This window comes from Prionailurus bengalensis, chromosome D1, assembly GCF_016509475.1.
Source record: "Prionailurus bengalensis isolate Pbe53 chromosome D1, Fcat_Pben_1.1_paternal_pri, whole genome shotgun sequence".
In the NCBI taxonomy this organism is placed as follows: Eukaryota; Metazoa; Chordata; class Mammalia; order Carnivora; family Felidae; genus Prionailurus; species Prionailurus bengalensis.
The window spans coordinates 55,765,337-55,773,121 of NC_057346.1; the positions used below are offsets into that span (position 1 = coordinate 55,765,337).

General features: G+C 47.7%; 1 long non-coding RNA gene across 1 annotated transcript; it reads right to left on the minus strand.

The window, feature by feature from the left end:
* Positions 1-459: 459 nt before the first annotated feature.
* On the minus strand, positions 460-4,936 carry LOC122482548. The gene is made up of 2 exons (XR_006297202.1): positions 4,179-4,936; positions 460-694 (listed from the first exon to the last, which is right to left on the minus strand). It is a non-coding gene; the product is annotated as an uncharacterized LOC122482548 (long non-coding RNA).
* Positions 4,937-7,785: the final 2,849 nt, after the last annotated feature.

Sequence of the window (7,785 nt, forward strand, 5' to 3'; positions counted from 1 at the left end):
GAGGTCCTGAGCCACAGTGGGAGGGAAGGTCCCCACTTGCTAGGCTGGGAACGCGAGTTATGGAGCTGGGAAGATCTGTGGGGTCACCTCCAACCTCTCTGACCTTCGGTCTCCCCCCACCCAACAGCATGAGGGTACTGGGGCCCACATAGCTGGATTGCTGTAAGTGTGAAATGAGCAAGGACCTCACCCTCCGAGCCCTGTGTGAACACAGGCTGTCACACACTGTCCCTAGCGCTGGGCAAGCGGTCAGCTGGGCCCCACAGGACTTGCCTAGTCCCTGTGTGGAGCAGGTCCAGGTTCATGAAGAGGGGACAACAGACTTCCATATTTCTCTCAGGTCTTTGAGTTCACTGAGGATATTTTGTTTTAGGAACTATTATTTCTACCAGAAAAAAAAAAAAAGAGTTTTATTAATGCTAACAGTGTGTGGAGGAACAAACTTAGAAGAGTCACTGGTTAGCTGGAGAGTCATTTGGATTAACTTTTAATCTTTTACAACTCCAATTTCCTTCGGACATTATCTTCAATTGTCTGGTTAAGACCAGGAGAGCCCAGAAATGGGAATGCGCAGGGGGCGGGGTGGGGGGGTGTAGAAAAGCACAAGGACTTCTGTGTCTGCATGCTTCGAGTCCTAGGGTGGCAGACTCTCCAGGGCAAGTTATTCAACCTTTCTGAGCCTCAGTTTCCTCATCTGTAAAACAGAAGAAGATGGGACGCTGCATCTGAAGGGCACTGCTCCCACCGCACTCGCCGAGTTGGAGCTCCTATTTGAAGTTTTTAAAGGGGTGCGTACAGGGATGCCTGGGTGGCTCAGTGGGTTAAGCGCCCGACTCTTGACATCGGCTCAGGTCATGATCTCACAGCGGTCGTGAGACGGAGCCCTGCGTCGGACTCTGAGCTGACTGCGCGGAGCCTGCTTGGGATTCTCTCTCTCCCTCTGTCTCTGCCTCTCTCCTGCTCATGCTCTCTCTCTCTCTCTCTTTCAATTTAAATAAATCAACTTGAAAAAATGTGCTAAAGTGCCACCTACAAGGTGCTGAGGAAAAGCTCCCCTCCAGTTGGGGGAGGCTGGGCACGCTTCCTGGTGGCAGTGGCTGGGCTCAGCAGCCCCGAGAAGGCAAGCAGAGGAAACAGCCCGATCAACTAGGAACCAAAGTAGAAAGAAACAAGTGGGACTACATCCAACTAAAAAGCTTCTGCACAGCAAAGGAAACCATCACCAAAATGAAAGGAAAACCCTGAGCCTGGCGGCGGGCTCCGTCAGCGGAGCGTGCAACCCTTGATCTCAGGGTTATGAGTTCAAGCCCCACATGGGGTGTGGAGATTACTTAAAAATAAAATCTTAAAAAAACAAAAAGAAAGAAAGAAAGGGAAACCTATTGAATGGGAGGAAATATTTGCAAATCATATACCTGATAAAGGACTTAGTATCCAAAATATATAAAGAACTCATACCACTCAGTAGTAAAAAACCCAAACAATTCTGTTTAAAAAAAAAAATGGGCCGATCTGAAGAGATAGTTTCCAGAGAAGGCGCACAGATGGCCAGCAAGCACGTGAAAAGATGTTCTGCATCACTAATCATCAGGGAAATGCAAATCAAAGCCACAATGAGATGCCACCTCACACCTGTCAGAAGAGCTGTCATCAAAAAGACAAAAAATAGGGGCGCCTGGGTGGCGTGGTCGGTTAAGCGGCCGACTTCGGCTCAGGTCACGATCTCGCGGTCCGTGAGTTCGAGCCCCGCGTCGGGCTCTGTGCTGACAGCTCGGAGCCTGGAGCCTGTTTCGGATTCTGTGTCTCCCTCTCTCTGACCCTCCCCCGTTCATGCTCTGTCTCTCTCTGTCTCAAAAATAAACAAACATTAAAAAAAAAATTTTTTAAAAAAGACAAAAAATAACAAGTGCTGGTGAGGATGTGGAGAAAAGGGAGCCCTCATGCCCTGTGGGTGGGAATGTCAACTGGTGCAGCCACTGTGGAAGACAGGATGGAGAGCCCTCAAAAAATTAAAAATAAAAGGTAAAAATAGAACTCCCATACGATCCAGCAATTCTGCCTCTGGGTATATACCCAATGAAAACAAAAGCACTAACTTGAAAAAAATACATGTATCCTGCGGTTCATTGCAGAACTATTTTCAATTGCCAAGATATGGAAACAACCAAAGTGTCTATCAATGGATGAATGGATAAAAAAAGTTGGGTATAGGGGCGCCTGGGTGGCGCAGTCGGTTAAGCGTCCGCCTTCAGCCAGGTCACGATCTCGCGGTCCGGGAGTTCGAGCCCCGCGTCAGGCTCTGGGTTGATGGCTCAGAGCCTGGAGCCAGTTTCCGATTCTGTGTCTCCCTCTCTCTCTGCCCCTCCCCCGTTCATGCTCTGTCTCTCTCTGTCCCAAAAATAAATAAACGTTGAAAAAAAATTTTTTTAATTAAAAAAAAAAAAGTTTGGTATATATACATATATATAGGTATATGTGTGTGTGTATATATATATATATACACACACACACACACACATATATTCATTATGTATACATATATACATATACATATATACATATATACACACATATATACATATATACATATATACATATATACACATATATACATATATATTCATTATACTATATATTCATTATATATGTATATATATATAATGAAATATTATTCAGCGATAAAAAAGAATGAAATCTTACCATTGAGGACAACATGGATGGATCTAGAGGGTATTATGCTAAGTGAAATAAGCCAGAGAGAGAAAGACAAATACTGTATAATCTCTCTTATATGTGGAATCTTTAAAAAAAAAAAAGATAATTAGAAAAATCCAAGGTCATAGATACAGAAAACAGATCGGTGGTTGCCAGAGGCAGAGGGTGAGAGGGGGTAAAAAAAATGGGCGAACCTTTCTGTATAAAGAACGTGGCAGCAGGAAACCACAGGGCCCGCTGAGATGGAAGCCTTGGGGCGGGGAGATTCACGGAGGGGAGTCCAGGAAGAAGGTAGGGGTGAGGATGCGGCTGGGGGTTGTTGGGGAGCTCAGGTGACCTGCTCTGAGTCATCAGCAGGATTCTAACTGGGGCCTGTCTGCCTTCCCAGTGCTCGGGGGCCGCTTGTGGGAAGGGCTCCTGGATCTATTCTCGGAGCTCCCAGGGGATGGGGAGGGCCTCGTGATTCAGGTCTGCGCTGCTGTCGACACGCTTCCTGACATCATGTTGAGGGGCATGTTCCTGGAGGGCGTGGCTTCCCACCGCCCACCCCCGCAGCTCCTCAGCCCACAGGGGGATCAAGGGAAGTGGGGTTTGACCCGTGCCCAAATCATTCATCAAACAGCCTAAAAAGGCCAACAAGAGACGCCCACGTTAATAATAAAAATAATTCCTTAAATGTGATCAGAAGCATGGGAGCTAACTCTGCCGTGGCATGCCTTCCTGTGAGGTCACTCTCACTACCCTCCTTCCACAGATGAGGAAACTGAGACTCAGGGAGGGAAGTGGCTCCACCGAGGCCAGTCATTCGGAGACTGTGCCCCTAGGGGCAACTGTGTGTGTGCTGTGGGGGGAGGTTTGGACACAGCAGGGAAGGGGCCACTGCCTGGGGACATTAATCCAGTCTTGGGAGGGGTGACTGGGCCCCAGGTCGCTCATTGCCTCCATCACAGGCCCTGTAGCAGGAATGGTGGACTGGAACAGCATTCTCAGTAATGTGGAAGTGAGGAGACCCAGGTGGCCCTGACAAAGCTCAGTGTGACGTGGGGGCTTGCTGGGGCGGGATGAGGGAGATGGACTCAGGGGGTGATGGGGGCAGGTCTCCTGGGCAACCTGCTGGCAGCCTATGGGGAGACTGAGGCCTGGGAAAAGGGGAACTGTCTATTCCAGGCAGGACTAGAATACAGCGGCCCAGATCTGAAGCCGTCCTCATGCAGAGTCCTGAAATGCAGGCACCCGGCTTCATCACTGGTGTAAGAGCAGCAACGTCCCAAGGGGACGGCTTCAGGGGCTGAGGCCTATTTGGAAGGACGTGTCCTAGCTGTACTGGTGCCACCTCTGATATCACATCTCACATGGTACACAGGGACCCTCCTCCCCACCCGAGGCGAGGCCTGATTTGCCTGCTGGCTGAGCACAGTTTGTTAATTGAATGATTTCGGAACCCCGATCCCTGCTGGACCCACCTCTCTCTCCTTTGGCCAGCTGCTCTTCTCCTGGTCTGGTAACAAGGCCCGACAATGGTCTGTCATTGGGCCATTCCCAGGAGTGTCCAGATTTGGCCTGCCGGCCTGCCAGGGTCAGAGGGGACCTTCCTGTGTGGCTCTGACTAACAAGCCCTTGGCTCTGTGAAGCATCACAACACAGCCTGTTGCCAGGGCGACCTCCAGACCCAGTGGCCTGGGACACGGGGCTTTGGCCACTCCCCCACTGGCTGCTGGCATGAGGACTTACATTGTGAGCCCTCTTTGGCTCAGACGGGCTGTGCAGGAGAATAAGGCTGGAGGACGCGGTGTCTGGGCCTTCGGGGGCCAGCTAGCCTGGACGGACCTCGTCACAGGGACCGGGTCCTGGGCAACAGCATGGTTACCTCCCAAGCTCTCCCCGCCCCATCCCATCTATTACCAAAGTGCGCACTCCTGCCTTGTCCAGAACTTCTGGCATTCTCCCCTCCCTACTCCTCCCTGCCCTCAGCCCCAGGCCCAGGTCAGGCTCCCTCCTGAGTCAGTCAGGACCAAAGCTCAGTCTTCCCTCGAGACTCCAAGCCTCCAGACTCCAACGTGGCCTCGAATGGATCCCATCCCTCCCTCTGGAAACACTCCTTAACGTCCTGGTCATTCTCAGACACGGCTGAATCTTGGCCTCCCACTAGGAAAAGCAAAGTTCGTGCAATCTAACCAACATATGCATATATTTATTTATAAATTACCTGCATAGCCCACATACAAATATAGAGGATGAATTATAAAACCCATTACCAAAAAATAGAAACTAAAAAAACAAGATTAAATAATACTGTTTTATGCTTTGTTTTCATTTTATTTAATGGTTTAAAAGAAAGCTTCTTAGGGCACCTGGGTGGCTCAGTCCGTTGAGCTTCTGACTCTTGATATTGGCTCGGGTCCTGATTTCCCGGTCGTGAGATCAAGCCCCGAGTTGGGTTCTGTGCTGAGCATAGATCCTGCTTGGGATTCTCTCTCTCCCTCTTTCTCTGCCCCTTCCCTGCTCACATGCTCTCTCTCTCTCAAAAGTAAATAAATAAACATTTTTTAAAAAAAGCTTCTTGCTCTAATTATATTATTACCAAAAATTCTGGTTACATGTGTCTTATTTTTGTGTATTTGTTTTAAGATTTTTTTTTAATAATTTTAATTCTTTTAAAAAAAAATTTTTTTTTCAACGTTTATTTATTTTTGGGACAGAGAGAGACAGAGCATGAACAGGGGAGGGGCAGAGAGAGAGGGAGACACAGAATCGGAAGCAGGCTCCAGGCTCCGAGCCATCAGCCCAGAGCCTGATGCGGGGCTCGAACTCACAGACCGCAAGATAGTGACCTGGCTGAAGTCGGACGCTTAACCGACTGCGCCACCCAGGCGCCCCAATAATTTTAATTCTTAAAAAAATTTTTGATTTTACACTCAAATGTGGAGCTTGAACTCACAACCCCAGGATCAAGAGTCACACGCTCTACCGACTAAGATAGCTGGGTGCCCCAAATGTATTTCATCTTTAAATAAAATCTTTGTTAGGGATTCCTGGGTGGCTCAGTTGGGTCAAGTGTGTCTGACTCTTGATTTCGGCTGAGGTCATGATCTCACGGTTTGTGGGTTCGAGCCCTGCATCGGGCTCTGCGATGACAGCGTGGAGCCTGCTTGGGATTCTCTCTCTCTCTCTCTCTCTCTCTGCCCTTCCCCTGTTCCATCTCTATGTTTCACACACGAAATAAATAAATAAACATGAAAAAAAAATTTTTAATCTTGGTTTAATGTTGTGATCCATTCATTTAAGAATCTGTTACTAAACTCACATTTGTCCACTTGGTTCAATGCCTGTTATGGCTGAAGAAAACACCTCCCAAGAGCGGGAGCTCCACAGGGAAGAAGTGTGTGGTTGGCTGCACTGGCTAAATTGTAAGTGCAGTTTTCAATTTGGTGCAGAAGTTTTTTGCTGAAATTTGGTTTAACGATGTCATTTAATGCAAACCAGCCAGAAGGTGTTATTTTTTTTTTCAGTATTTTTGACAAGTGAATTCAGAATTTAGAAAATTTTAAAACAAGTTGAAAAGTTTTATTCCCCCGTTTTTAAATGCATACATACGATAGACGGGTTATACTCTGAGAACCACTCCATCAACAACAGCATTCCAGAATACCTGTCAGCAAAGTGCTGCCTCTCCAGCACATTTCTCTCCAAAAGGGGTCACCTCACTCGGTCTTAAAACCACATCTTTACCTGTGGTACTATGTATTTTTTTTAGTATCTGCTGGATGACATACCTTGCCGTCACAGAAAGACCCAGCACATTTGGATCGTTTGTCTTTTCTTAACAGGCAAAAGTAAAACTCATCTTTAAGGTGGGATGAAGTATTTTGCTATGAAACAACCAGGAAATGTCTGTATGGTACAAAAGATTTTTGTGACCCCTGCCTTTGTCAATAGTAAGCTTTGTAAAAGATTCTATAATGTAAAGACTTTGCCTTTATAATATCAAGTGCCTGGATGACTCCTGTGGCAGGTTGACGAGAACCATCACTGGAGATGGGGGTGCCATTGTCAGCTAAGCCCACACAGTGGACTCCATGCTGCTTTTTCACAGCAGACCTGGGATACGGAACACGTGACCTATCACACCGCAGGCAACACGAGGGCACAGATGTCAGGCTATTTATTATTAGTAGAACTTAAACTTTTTTTTCCTTTTTACAAAAAAGGTAAAAATACGTTTACAGAAAAGCTCTAGAATGTTCTTTCTACATGAATGGAGCACCTTGTGCACCCCATTTTGGACCTCTATGGCTGTACAATAGGGCCCTTGGCCATGTTCATAGCACCTCAAGAGCTGTTTCAGTCTTCCTCACATCTTGATTCAATATTCCTGAGTACGCAGCACATGTTTGTGTCTTTCTCATACAAGGCGTTTTATCTCATATGCCCATCCCCAAGGGACTGGCTTAAAAGTCTATCCATTCTTCAAGAGCCAACCCCCAGGCTACCCATCCGTAGAGTCTGATTCCCAGGCCAGAGTTGTTTATTCAACTATTCAACAAAGGCTTATTAAACCCCTACTATGTGCCAGATACTGATCTATAGGCTGCTGGGTATATAACAGTGAACCGAACAGACAAAAATCCCTCGCTCTGGGAGTTCACATCCTAGTGGGGTAGGTACTGATGTTCTAAGGTCAGTCCTTATTCCACTTACTCACAGCCGGTTGGCCATTTACAAGTTGGTCTCCCCCAGGAAAGCATTTGTTCCTAACAGTAGGGACCTCTGAGCCCGAGATCAAGCCCAGGTGCTAGCCCAGATCAGAGGGCTGATAGATACGGCTGGAATTAATGACTAATGCAAGGGTAACCCATGCCATGACCCCAGCTGTAGATGGGGATGGGAGGCCAAATCCAGACCAAGGCTTCCAGATGCCTGAGCCCGCCACCGGGTCTGGCTCTTGGAGCTCCATCTCACAAACACTGTTCCCAAGAGCCTCATGCCTGCTCCTGTGAGAAGGAACTGGACAGCCCCCTGTGGCCGGCAGGAACCACTTCCACCTCCGAGTGTCCCTATATTTAGCTGTGT